This window comes from Corvus moneduloides, chromosome 1 (assembly GCF_009650955.1).
Source record: "Corvus moneduloides isolate bCorMon1 chromosome 1, bCorMon1.pri, whole genome shotgun sequence".
NCBI lineage: Eukaryota > Metazoa > Chordata > Aves > Passeriformes > Corvidae > Corvus > Corvus moneduloides.
The window spans coordinates 125,553,033-125,566,331 of record NC_045476.1 but is presented as its reverse complement, the minus strand read 5'-3'; the positions used below and the strand labels follow the sequence as shown (position 1 = coordinate 125,566,331).

General features: G+C 49.9%; 1 protein-coding gene across 6 annotated transcripts in view; it reads right to left on the bottom strand.

The window, feature by feature from the left end:
• The window catches only part of CHD7 (chromodomain helicase DNA binding protein 7), a 133,834-nt gene extending 132,927 nt beyond the window's left edge, over positions 1–907 (bottom strand). For 5 of the 6 annotated variants that reach the window (XM_032126313.1, XM_032126303.1, XM_032126298.1 and 2 more), the window contains exon 1: positions 170–613. The gene's annotated coding sequence lies outside the window, so the exon portion shown is untranslated. Of the gene's footprint in view, positions 1–169; positions 614–883 lie in introns of those variants that run through there. The other variant, XM_032126279.1, reaches the window with a different exon arrangement.
• Positions 908–13,299: the final 12,392 nt, after the last annotated feature.

Below are 13,299 nucleotides of genomic sequence, written 5' to 3'. Positions count from 1 at the left end.
CCAGAGCCGCGGCAGGGCTCAGCATCCCCCACTCCCCTGGACCGCCGGCAGCGAGCACCCCCGCGCCGCTCCGCTCCGCCGGGGACAGAGACCTGCCGCGGGTCCCCTGCTCCATGGCCGGCGCCCGCCCTCCCTCCCTCCGCGCCCAGCGAGCTGCGGGGTCACTCACCGGGCCGGTGCGTGGCCGTCGGGGACCGGTGTGCCCCGCTCGCTCCCTCGCTGCCCTCCGCCGAGGGGCCGGGGAGGAGGAGGGGACACGCTCCGGAGTTGGTGCCGCCGGCCGGGGGGGGCGAGGCGGGGTGCGGGTCTCGCACACAACACACACGCACACAACACACACGCACGGAGTTGCTCGCTCGCACCGGGGCTGGGCTAAGAGGGGAGGAGGGGGATCCCTGACCGGGGCGGGCAGGCGAAGGAGGGGTGGAAGGGAGGGGAGGGAGAGGAAGGGTCAGCGCGGGTCTCGGGTAGTTTCGGGGTCTCCGCCGGCTCCGCTTCGCTCCTTTGTGTAATTTCACTCGATTCAAGTTTAATCCGATAGTTCCCGAGCGAGCGAGCGCGCCCGCCGGAGCCGAGCCGAGCGCGACACCAGCCAGCCAGGCGGCTGCCGCCCCCTGCGCCCGCCCGCCCCCGCCGCCTACCTCCCTCCTTCCTCCCTCCCTCCTCCCTCCCTCCGCCGCCACAAGGCGCGCCCCCGACACCGCCCCCTCCCCGGGGGCGAGCGCCGCCGCGCGCCCCGCCCCCGCGACGTCACTGCCCCTCCCGGCATAATTTATGCAACGAGGAGAGAAGGGGGGAAAAAGAAAAAAAAAAAAAAAAAGAGGAGGAAAAAAAAAATAGGAAACCCCCCCGCCGGGGCGGGGGAGGGGCGGGGGTCACTAACCTGCCTGCGCGCCACCCGCCAGCGCCCCGCCGGGGCTCCCACCGCCCGCCGGCCGAGGCAGCGCTGCCGCGGGGCACGGCGGGGCACGGCGTCTTCCGTGCGCTCCCCCGCCGCTCCGCTCCGCCCCGCCTGACCGGGCCGGGGGGGGACTGCTCCGCACCCCACCGCACCGCTCCGCTCCGATCCGCACCGCACCGCACAGCGCGGTCAGCGCCGCGCCCGCCCGCCCTGGCGCGTCCTGTCCCGGGAAACTCCCGGTGAAGCCCGGGGGGTGTGTTGTGTGTGAGGTGTCACTGTGTCACTGCCGCTCTTCAAACTTCCCAACCGCGGCGGCGAAACGAAACCGAGAGGCGTCCCGGGAGGCTGCCCGGCCCCCCGCCGCCCGCCCCGGTCCCGGCTCCGGCCCCGGCCCCGGCCCCGGCCCCGGCCCCTGCCCCAGGACGGGCAGCGGGCACCGCACCCCCTCCCGCCTCTCTCATCCCGGCCACCGAGGCGGGGTGGGGCGGGGCGGGGGTAGGATCGCCCGAGACCGCGGATTAGGGTGGACTTTGTCCCGAGCGGGTCGGGCTTTCAAAGGGAAGCGGCCATTAAGCGCTGCCCGCCCGCCCGCGGCAGCGCCCCCGTCCCGGCGGGGCCGCGCTCCCCCGGCACCGCACTGGCACCGGCTCTGCCGCCGCCGTGTTTGTAAGCGATGCACTCGAATTCCTGATACAAACCGAAACAAACTCATTCCTTGAGTAAATTAGACAAATCCCACCCAAAAGTGATTACCAGTAGCGCGCTTAGCGGTCCTCCCCTCACTGCTCTGGAAACTAAATAAGCGTCTTAAAAGAATAAAGAGATTAAAACGTAAACCCAGCGCAAAGATACTCGGCATTACAGGAATTTTCAGCGAGTCATTTGACGAGATAACTTTTTACCATCATTGTTTGTGGCAGGTTGGAGAAGGAAAAACAAAGTCATGTGCTCCTGAGCAGGGACACCCTCCCCCTCCAGCTCCTGCCGCTCCTTTTAGGGGGCTGTTTGATGCACCCACACTCGTATCTCTTCCGTGGGAAAGAGAGAAGGCGTCCTGTCCTCACAGGATCTCACACGGCTTTTCCTCTACACTCTTTTTAACGTGCGGTTAGTAAGCTGGGAGCCAGATCCAGACAACGTGAATGCCAAAAGCTTATCTCGCTTCTTGGGTTGTTGGCTCCCTCAGTCCAGGTGTCCATGTTGATTCCGCAGCCATGAGGGCCACTACAGCTGCAAAAATATTTCAGGCTTCTCCAGAGGAAGTATGACACTCTTCCACATTTTGTCATTCATGTCTGGCCTACTCAGTCCCTCTTGGGTTTAGGGGAAAGCACCTTTTGGGAGAAGGGAAGGTCTGCAGTTCGAGAGGCATCACCATCTCCCATGCAGCTGGGCCCACGCAATCACCCAGAAAGGGGCCAGCAGCCGGCGTGGTGTTGCCGTGCCAGGCTTTCAGCTGAAAAACGTGGTGAAAAGCTGATAGCACGTGATGGTGCAGTAGAATATACTCCCTGTTCTTCATCAAGGTCTTCCATGAAGTTAAAAATAGCAAGTGGAAATAGTATTTAAAAAAAAAAACACTTTGAAGCAGCACATGCCCCAAGCACATCTTCACTAAATTTACCTAGTTTACAATCATTCTATTTTTAATTTGCATTTCTTTACTTTTTGAAAAGAAAAATAACAAAATAACGAACCTACACAGAGGTATTCTCCCCAGTGACTAAATGTAATCAGTTTCATGCTTGCCATATGTTGACAGACCAGAGAGAAAACAGCTTAGAAACACTTACCCCAAGTCTGTTTTTCTGCATGTATCATTTAAGTGCACCCCTAATCTGACAGCCAAGCACCCTGGTGTAGCGTAAGCCTGCCTGGAACTCCCCTTGCTTTCAAAGATTTAAGTTCTCCAAGATTTAGGGGCGCGAGAAACTCATTCTGAGACCAACTGCCAGCAGCCTCAGTGCTCCCTCTAGAACTTGTTTCAGTTTCTTGTTGAGCAGAAATCAGATCGCAAAGCTGCAGAGCATGAAAAGTGTTCAAAGCATGTCGTGGTGACAGGGTGAGACAACCAAAGAAATGCTGCACTTCTTTAAAAAAAGAAGTATATTAGCAGGGCAGAAGCAGTGAAAGGGAACATGGATAGGTACTTAGTTAAATGTTTGTTCCATGGGAAAAAAAATGCCCCAGTCTCTACTGTATGTATCTTGTAGAAGGCACAGAACCAGCTCCTCGGGTCCCATAAATCATTCTCAGGCCTATGGAATCAGCTGGCTTACTACTCAGGTCATAAAAATGTGCAGGGAGTCTCCCAACGCTTTCCAACATTAGAAGAAACAGAATCTGCAAATAGCATTTTCACATAAGGGGGAGAATTACAGCCACTCTCTAACTCCTCAACAACAGGAAATGGAGAGTAAGGAAAAGTGCTGCAGTGGTTTCACCACTCCAAGGTGGGACACCATCAAGGTGTGGCACAAGTTCACACACATGCACACTTGATGGTAGTACCAGACACGGACAAAATACATCATTGTGCAGCTGCTACGGAGGAAAGATTTTTGAAACCTTAACTTGTGCTTCAGCCAGTCCTCAAAGAGAAAGCCATAACTCCACAGGTTACCAACAAGGCAGCTTCACATGAGAGTGAGGAAACAGCAACACGGCATCTTCATTATTAACCTTATTGGTAACAGCTTATTAAAATACCCAAGAGATGACAGGGATGAAAATTCACTTGTAGCCAGCCACCCAACCCTTTGTGTGCTGTTGGGAAGCAGTAATCCATCTGATGTAGGCAGCCATTTGGCTCACAGATTAGAAAGAATTTGCATTAATGGCTGAGAATTTCAACAGCAGTTGCAGAGCAAGGGTATGTGTACCAACAAAACCCCAACGAATTGCTACACTTTACCTGACCAGGTAAACTCTCAAGGTGGGGATGGTGTGTACCAAGCTGAGCAAGTTGCTGTGTATGACAGGCACAGCTGTGCAGAGATAAGTTAATGTACTCCGTAAGAAGTACAGCACCGAGATTACTGGGCGGCATTTAAACCTGTTTTAAAACATCAGAATTACAAAATGTAAATGATTTAGCATCACATGAAAATACAAAGGCAGGTTACTTATTCAGTAGACTTTGAAGAACCAGCATCTGTTTTAACAGCCAGGTACAGCGGAATGTGATCTTAAGATCTAGACATTGTCACTTCCGCAGGCGGCAGATGACACCTCACAAGTTGTGAGTCCCCAGACAAGCTGTGCACAGGGAGGCCTTCAGGCTACAAGGGCCAACCAGACTGTGCCTCATTTCTGACAACCCAGTCCAGGTATTGAGCTTGTTTGAGAGAGCTCAGAGCAGCCCACCCCACTGGGGAACAGCTCTGTTAAGCACATCTGGTTCCTCACCTGCTCAGCACTGTGACGGTCCAAACCATGCATCAGTTCCAACAGAAAGTACTTGTGCTGCTGCCATGCTCTCCAGGTGGCTTCTTCTAAAAAGCTTTTTTGCTTTGGTGAAGAAAGTTGAAGCTCCCGAGGAAATTCCGTACAGATGTACCCAAAACTCAACACCTTCTCCTCTCGCAGGCTTGTTTTTACTTTTATTCATGCAAGGAGAGATGTGAAACTGTACAGTGAGCCCAAGCTTGTGCTTGGAGTAACTGCCTTCTGAGCACTTCAGACGCAGCATTCAGGATGCCATTTCAGAGCCTCAGACCAGCAGAGGCATCATGTTTTGTCCCATGGTTGCTGGGAATTGGCTCCAAAACCACGTGACCGTGACCCACACTCACATTTTATTAATCTCTGAACACCGTTTCAGTCAAATGAAGTGAAAAAGTCAAATGGTTTCTTTTTCTTTCACGAGTGAAAGTTTTACTCAAGGTTTCTCAAAGTTTACACAGCAATGCAGACTGAGAGTGTGTAGTGGCCAACAGGGCACCGATGTAACAATAAGCTGAAGGAAAACAATATTCTTTTTTCAGAAGGAATCGTTCACCAACCCACAGCATGCTGAAATACCAAGAGCACGTGGATTTTGTTAAGTACCAGGAAGCAGCAGACTCGTATCAGAAAGAACAACTTTAACAACTTCAGCTGAAGAGCTAAAAGTGCTGGAAATACAAGTGCTACAAGGAGCCACCCTGTGGCACCAGCAAGCTAAGGGAACAGAGGGCAAGCCAGGGTAGACACTTGTGTGGGTTGGTTGGTTTCTTTTTTTTTTTTGGAAACTCAAGCCAGCCAGAGTGACAAAAGCTGGAACTGGCCCAAACAGCCACTTCTGTGGCAGGGAACTCCTTAACTGAGGAACTGAACCAGAAAAGCAGAGGGGCAGCAAGCTCCAGCAGCTCTTGTCCACATGCCACTCACCTGCCAGGCCTCACAGGGACAAAGCTCTCTGAAGGACATCAGCATTCCCTGATGCCTCATCCTCGGGAATCCAGCAACAAGAGGAAAATACTACTCCCAAAATTTATTCCTTTATGTGGAAGTGTTCTGATCCAGCAGTATCTCTCACATAACAACATGTAGCTCTCTCAAGGCTAACTTAAGGGTGTAACCAAAGATTTTTAGGGGGGAATAGGTGAAAATGCCATCTGACACAGCACACCATGACTCGTCACCATGGGTGCACACACAGTTGTGGGCAGCTGTCCCCAGCCTGCCTGCACTGTCCCACTCAGTCCATCCAAAATGCTGCCCAGGTACTGCCACTTACCTCTGACAATCTGGACAGCTGGAAGGCAGCACGCACCTAAGTGCCAGCGGCACAGAGGTGACAAACAACTCACTGTCCCTCCCAAATAAACTCGCCACTTAGTTTGCTGGCATATGAGGCAGGATTGCTTTGCTTTCCATTTAAATTCTGATTTAACAGGCCAGTGCCTGACTGCTCACCTCAGGCTCCTGGTTCCCACTACTACTGGAGACAAGACCAGGCTACCTCTTTAATCAGGAACAGTAGTGAGTTCTTATAGAAATGGAGCAATGCTGCAGAACTGACCTACTCTGCATCATCCCTGCTTGTGAGGACGTTTGCTCTTGGACCGTGACATGAGCTGACAGCTTCACGGTTGGTTTTGTTTTCACCGTGCAGGAGCAGCATTAAGGACTCCCATTTCCATCTTTGACGGCTCAGCAGAACGTGCCTCTTCTTGTATGGAGAGACACAGCTATCATGGCGCTGGCAATTTCTGACCTTTGTCCTTAATAAATGGAAGGCATCATATCTAAGAATGAAGTCACACCCCTGCCGAAAGTATCAGCTGACATAAAAATACAGCAACTCATCTGCTTAGCAACACGGGCTGCCACCAACATCACTTCCTTCTAAAATACAAAGTTCAGTGCACGGGCTCCACCCTGGCTCAGAGCCGCCTGTAAAATTGGATCTGACTCGCTGAGAGGTCACGTCTCCTCGCTGCGAACAGGACTTTCCACAGCAGCAATATTTCACTGGAACTTCCCAACACACAGGCAGGGAGGGAGGAAGGGAGGGAGGGAGGGAGGAAACGCCACTGCAGTCACAGAGTTCACCTGCCGAGGAGGCAAGGCACTGACTTTCACATTTCCATTTGGCTGTCCTTCCAGACAGATTTTTCAGAGCAGGTACTGAATAACTTGCTCCTTCTGTGGACTGGGGAGCAAGAGTTATTTCCTGGATTTGCACATGCGAGGAGCACCTAGGTATGACATTCTCAGATACAGTCAGATATTACTACGGATTTTGTCACGGCTTGTTTTGAAATGGGAAGCAATGTAAAACCCATGGCCAAACACACATTTATAATATCCTTGAAAAATACTTATAAATTATCCTTGAAAAATACTTGAAAACTATTTTTCCTACTTATGATCACTGAGAAAAAGATGCATTTAAAATTTTTCAGTTTTATAACTTTTTTTATAACTTTGTTTCTATAACTGTGTATTTGTTTTTCTAAATGCTTCATAAAATTGCAAGTCTACAATAATTTAAAAAATCCATTTACTTATATAGTTAAGTTAAATGTGGTTTCTCTCTGATTCTTCTTCTATTCTGAAAGAGGATCAACTAATAGGATGATACCGTTTTCTCATTAAACTCAGGTCCACTCCCCTCCCCACTTGGTAAACTTGTAGGAAGGGGGCTGAGAGGGATCTGAAGAGACCATCTGGTCCCCCCTGGCTCCACAAAGATAGGATAAAGTAGCCCCAGACAATCCCCAACAGATGTTCGTCTAACCTGTTCTTAGAAACCCTCCGCAAAGCAGAGACCTGAACTTCCTAAGTAGCTTGTTCTGGTATTTCACCGGCATTCAAAAACAGTTGATCAAACCCCTTCTAACCTTTTACATCGGAAAATTTATCTGATTCCATCTAAAAATTATTTTTAAGGTTCAATATCCTTCCTTCCTTCACCATTTCCTTTTGTATTCTGTATCTCTTTCTCTCCCTGTCCTGTACTTCATTTTACAGCACAGATGACAAAACCAAGGACAACGCAGCCGTTGGGGCCTTTACTGGCACTCGGTGGAGTCACCTTTACATCGTTCTCTATGACTTACATATGCCACCTATTGATAAATCCTAAGAGAGCATTTCGCAGGAGCACTGCCTTGTCCACTGCTATTTTGCTAGTGATGTTCTACAAACTCCCTATAACCATCTTCCCTAACTTCTCCATGAAACTGATGATTTCTTTTTTCTTTTGCATATATGAAGTTCATTTTGATTTCTGTACTGATCATCTACAGTGGTCACTGTTCTCCCAGCTTGGTGCAATTGAGACATTTCATAAACATGGTCTGCATTACACCAGTCCAGATTATTCTTTGTTTTTTCTTACACTGGCTTTATCACGGTACTATCCTGGTGCCTTACAGCAGAGTAATTTGTGACATCTCTTCTGTCTCGTTCCTTCTCTGTCTTGTCCTTTCTCCAGAAGGGTGTGCATGGAAAATTTGGTTTCAGAAGGATATAGGGACACAAACAAAATCACTGTGTGTTTACATAGAGAAAGAATATAAAAAATTGTTCTTTCCACTATTTCAGACCCAGCTCTGAGAGATCAGCCTCATACACGGTGAAGTTGAGAAAACAGTCTCATACATAGATAAGTTTAAAGCTTATGGAAAAGTTTGTTACAGAGTAGTGAAGGTGCCAGCTGTGGTCTTCATTTCACTGACACAAAACACTTTAAGGGCAAAAAATCTAAATATTAATCAATACTTTGTTATGGAAACAGCACAATTCAGAAGAAAAGGGGAATGCACTCACACTTATTGATTATTAACTATTGTGGGTACTGGGACGTTTAAAAAGTCTGAGAGAGATTCAGCAAATGTGTAAGGACTTAAACTTACTTGTACAATCTTGACAGTTCCTCACAGTCCAGCCTAACATGTATCCATGAAAAGAAACAACTGACTGGCTAGGAAGAGTTGGATCATAGAACCAATGAATAGTTTGGGTTGGAAGGGACCTCTAAGAGCCACCTAGTCCAACCACCCTGCAATGAGCAGGGACATCTTCAACTCGATCAGGTTGCTGAGAGCCCCAGCCAACCTGACCTTGAATGTTTCCAGGGATGGGGCATCGACACCTCTCTGGGCAACCTGTGCCAGTACTTCAACACCTTCACTGTAAAAAAACTTCTAATCATCTAAGTATTTAATAGAATACACCATTAATTGTACCTTAAAACAAAATATACTCTGGCAATACCAACTCACAGATAAAGGAACACCTCACAGGAGATGTGTAAGATCTGATTCCACGAGGTGCTGCATACTCGTCACTCATGCTGACATGATTTGAAAGCAGAGGTGTTCTCTGATGTGCCAAACATGAAGAAATAAATTTGGAGAGCCACAGGTCAGTGTTAAAAGCAGCAGCACCACCACCAGATAACACCTCAGTTTATATCCCACCATTCTGCACGTTTTCTGTCTTGCTTAAATATCTAAAATTTTTCTTCTCCTTAAAGAGGAGCACCTTGGCTCTGCAGCACTGAGGGAACTCCCCTGAAAGCTTGCCAGAAACTCACCTCTCCTGTGCACAAGTTTGTTTATACTTTGGATATGACAAGCAACTTACACAATCATTATATTTGCTGGTACACTCTGGGCAGATGAACAGAACCTGCTTGTTTCAGTTAAGGAAGGAACACACCTGTGTCTTCATCCACTGGTGGCCGAGAAGGGAGGGGATGTGAGGCACAGCTGTAAGGCCACAGGTCACACTCCACGGGCTGCCCACCTCAGCAGCACTGCACGGAACAGCACAGCTCAGCAGCAATGGACCAATTGTTTTCTCTCTCAAAAAACACAAGCCAGAACATGCCGACTTTTTCGCACTGAGCGCACAGATTGTATCACGGCTTCCATGGCAGCAGGTTTTTACCTGGAGCTTGTCTATAACTTAACAGAAAAGCTGTAAAGTAGTTGCTAAAAGATAAAGATAACAGATGCAGTGCTGGCACTAACATTCGTCTTTGGTGTAGCAGGTTACTAACATGACTTTTGAGTCAGAACACTGCACATACTCTCAGGCTTTTTTATTTAGTAAGTAACATACCACACACCATGTCCACCTTGCAATCTGTTGGGAAATAAGAAATGTTGACATGGTAGCTAAAAAATCCCAAATGTGATGGCAGTCATATTGATGCAAACTTCTTAGAAACCAGGTTTCATGATGCATAAAAGCTGCTCGCTCTCTTCAGAGGTAGGCTTAGCTTTTTGAGTTATATTTGCTGTTGTACAACCACCAGAAGTTGACACAGTACATTTTATACAACAAAACTCCCCAGAACATTAACAAATCAACATAAGTGAAGGCAGACACTCTGATATCTTGGTCAAGGGAGTACAACTCTCTTAGTTTTGTACCTTAGTCTGAACAGCAGGCAGTTCTCAGGGCTTGGATGAAAGGGAATTGCAGCAGGATAAAGGGAGGAGCAGGAAAAGGCCCACTTCCACCTGGAGTTGCTTTTTATAAGCCTCCGTGCTACTAAACAGGCAATCCCAGTGCTTACAAGGATTGCCCCATGGGAACCTTGCTGACAAAGGCCCAAATACACAGTTTATTCTTGATCCTGAAAAAAAACCAAAAGGAGAGCCTTCAGAGAAATAAGGAGAGGGATCATCAGTTCAATAAGCTGGAAAGACCTTTTTTTGTCACTACTCTCCACAGAGATTTAATGCTAGCGAGACACAGATTCCCAAATAGAAGGAGCAACAGCAGTTATTGTAATAAAAGGATCAGTGTACCCAAGCCTTGGACTCTTTCAAGCAGAAAATATTGTTAGAAGTTCTCCAGCGCCAAAGACAGCAGCACAGAGAACACTCTGCTGTCCTGGGTCTTCCGTGTGTGTTTATACAAAGGCACGATGGTATTGTAAGGGTTATCATCAAAGCCAGTAAGTCCTTCAGCCCTCCTACCAATCCCTAGAAACAATCTTCTGAAAAACAGAGATACCACCACACACACACACACAACTGAAAAAAAATTACAGGCAATACGTGTTTTCAAACCCTCCCTGTTCTTCCCCCTAGTTTAAATGCTGTAAAATCCCAGTAGCTTAAACTGCATTAAGAATTTTAAACCTATCATTCACCACAAATCGTAAGTTTTACTACACATTTTTCACCTCCCTTAAAAATGAAAACACAGATCCAGCTTTCAGCAGAAGTGAGACTATTGCTTCACCATGATTAGATATAAGCAAGGGAAAACAAACAAGGCAGCGCTGGGGCCTAACGCTGTCAAGCATCCGTTCCATATGCAGCGCTTTACTGGGCACTTCTCAGCTCCAGCACACATGGTAGTTTTTGCAAGATCATGGCCTTGTTTTAGTATAACACAATCAAGATAATTTTTACAAGGTCAGAAAGTTGGAATAAGAGGAAACAAAATCCAGGCCAGTTGTGTCTGGAATCAATTAGGCTTATGTGCTTTTCAGATGCTGCTTGTCTTTCTATTAAATAGTATTTCAACGTATACTTTCTATTAGTATGTACCTACAGGCAGGCATTGCATACAATATGTTTCTCCATTTATTTAAACCCACCTAAACTAGGGATGTTGGGAGGTCAAAAAAGAAGGGGTGTTCATCTGTGAGTGCTGAAATGGTTTCTCTTGGCGTTTACAGTTTAGTTATCTGCCTCCTCAGTGACAAACTGCTCAGGAAGGGCCAAAAGTCTAGGCATGTCTGTGGTGTACTGTACCTGTCCAAAAAGCAAATTAAAACTGAAGCATTCAATCAGGTAAATACCAGCTATGCTCACTGTCAACTTTTAAGCATTTTGTTGAGTTTTAAGATTCAGAGAAAAAAAAAAAAAACATTGTTTTGCCTTTGCATGATAAAACTTTGCTGTTTAAGCATCACATTTAGTACTGAATCATCCACAGAAGACTTTAGTTAAAGAAAAGTTGACTTTATAAGGAATTTCTATTTTCTCTATGTGAAGCCAGTCTAACTTATACTAAAATGAAAGCCAGTGTCAGTACAGAAGTAATGCACAGGGGCACATAATCCAGAGAGATTCGTGCTGATGCCTTTTCCTGGTCTTAAAATCAAGAGTCACACATATGATGCCTTCATGGCATCAGTGCTGCATTTGCAAGTAAAACAGGTGACAGTAAAAATACTGATTTGTTGCTCATGTTGTGAAAAAAATTTACAGGCATAATTGTCTAACCACTTAAAGATCAAAATATTTATCTTCATTGCTTCTTTTCTCACCTTCATGTTGCTAAGTATGAAAATAAAGTAAAAGAATTTGTTCTTCCACCACTTCAGTAAGTTCTTAACATAAAAGTTTAAATTATTTTGGATAGCACTATAAATAATAATATGCACTGAAAGAAGTCAAACCCACCAGTTTTCCTATTATTTTTCTAAGCAGAACAGCTATGTGCTGTATTTACAGTTATTAGCCGGCCTCGGAGCCAGCTCGGTACCACACGGGTCAGGAACGCTGCAGCTGGAGCTGGATCAGAGGAGAAACTCGGGGACGGGCTCCAGGCAGATTCTGCAGGGTCAGGGAGGGGCGACAGGCCGGGCTGTCCTTGGAGTGACCACAAAACCCCATTCCCTGGTGGCAGGGAATGATTTTCCTGATGCAGTCACCCCTCCCACGCCTCCGTGCAGTCCCACAATGGTGCGGCTCCACACGCGGGCGGCAAGGGGAGGACGCGGCCGCTTGCAAGGGCGTAGGTCGAGCAGGCAAACACATCCTGGAGGGAAGCCCCGGCTGGGCTGGAGAAGCGGCCTGGCTTCCGCACGGCCATTGTTCTTCCCGGGAACGGGACCCCGCGCATCCCGCGTCCCGGTCCGCGGGGCGGGGCGGGCTCCCCGCGCCTGTGCGCGCTCCCGCTCCGGGAGGGCTTCGCTCCTTTGAAAGGTCTCGCTGCTTCGCAGCTCTGATCCCCGGGCCACAGCGGGGCAGGAGCACCGTGCCCCTTCCCTCCCGCGGGGCTCCGCTCGCAGAGCCTCGCAGCCCCTCCCGCCGCCGTTCCGTGTCCCCAGGGACTCGCCGGGAGCCCCGGGACACCACCTCGGGATCCCGGCCGGGATGGGGAGGGGGCCTGAGGCGCGCCCCCCTCGCGGGGCCGCCGGGAAGAGCGAGTCGCTGGTGCCGGGAGCCTCCTGGGGTGGCGGGACCGACCCCGCCCGCTACCTGCGCCCGCTACCTGCGCCCCCTCCCCCAGCGGGTCGGAGGTTGCCGTGGCGACGGATCAACACCATCCCCCGGGACGGGGCTCCGCGGGAGCCACCGGCACGGCGCGGTCCTCACCCGCCTCCCATGGGGAACCCCATCCCGCCCCCTCCCGCGGCGACAGCGCGGCCGCCCCCGCGCAGCGACGTCAGCCCAGACGGGCTTTCCTGCCCCGGCGGCGCCCGCCCGCCGCCATCGGTCACCGCCATCGGTCACCGCCCGGGCACCCGCACTGGGGCCGTGCGCCGACCCCGTCGGGGCCGCGCTCCGTGGGGGCCGCCGTGTGCGGTGCCCGCCGCCACCTCCGCGCCCCCCGCGCAGGCAAAGCTGCACCCGTTTAAGCTAAGCCCCCTGTAGACGTATTTATTTCGGTTTAATAGGTGTTTATGGTATGTTAGCCCGGACCTGTTCCTAATCAATCCGAGCTTAATCAAAATAACGCAGATTTATACCGGCCCCGGTGCCAGCCGAGCAGGTGCTAGCTCACACCTGTGGCTAAGCCGGCCGTGGGGTGCCCGGGGCAGCTGGTCGGGCCGCTTGGCCGGCGGGAGGGCGATGGCTCCGCCCGGCCAGCGCTGCTTTGCCCTCCCTCCCCTCACGGCCGGACCGGGCGCTGCCGCGAGGGCCAGAGCCACAGCACGCGAAGCTCAACAGCCGGCCCCGGCAGGATGGAGAAAGAGGAAGTTACGGGAC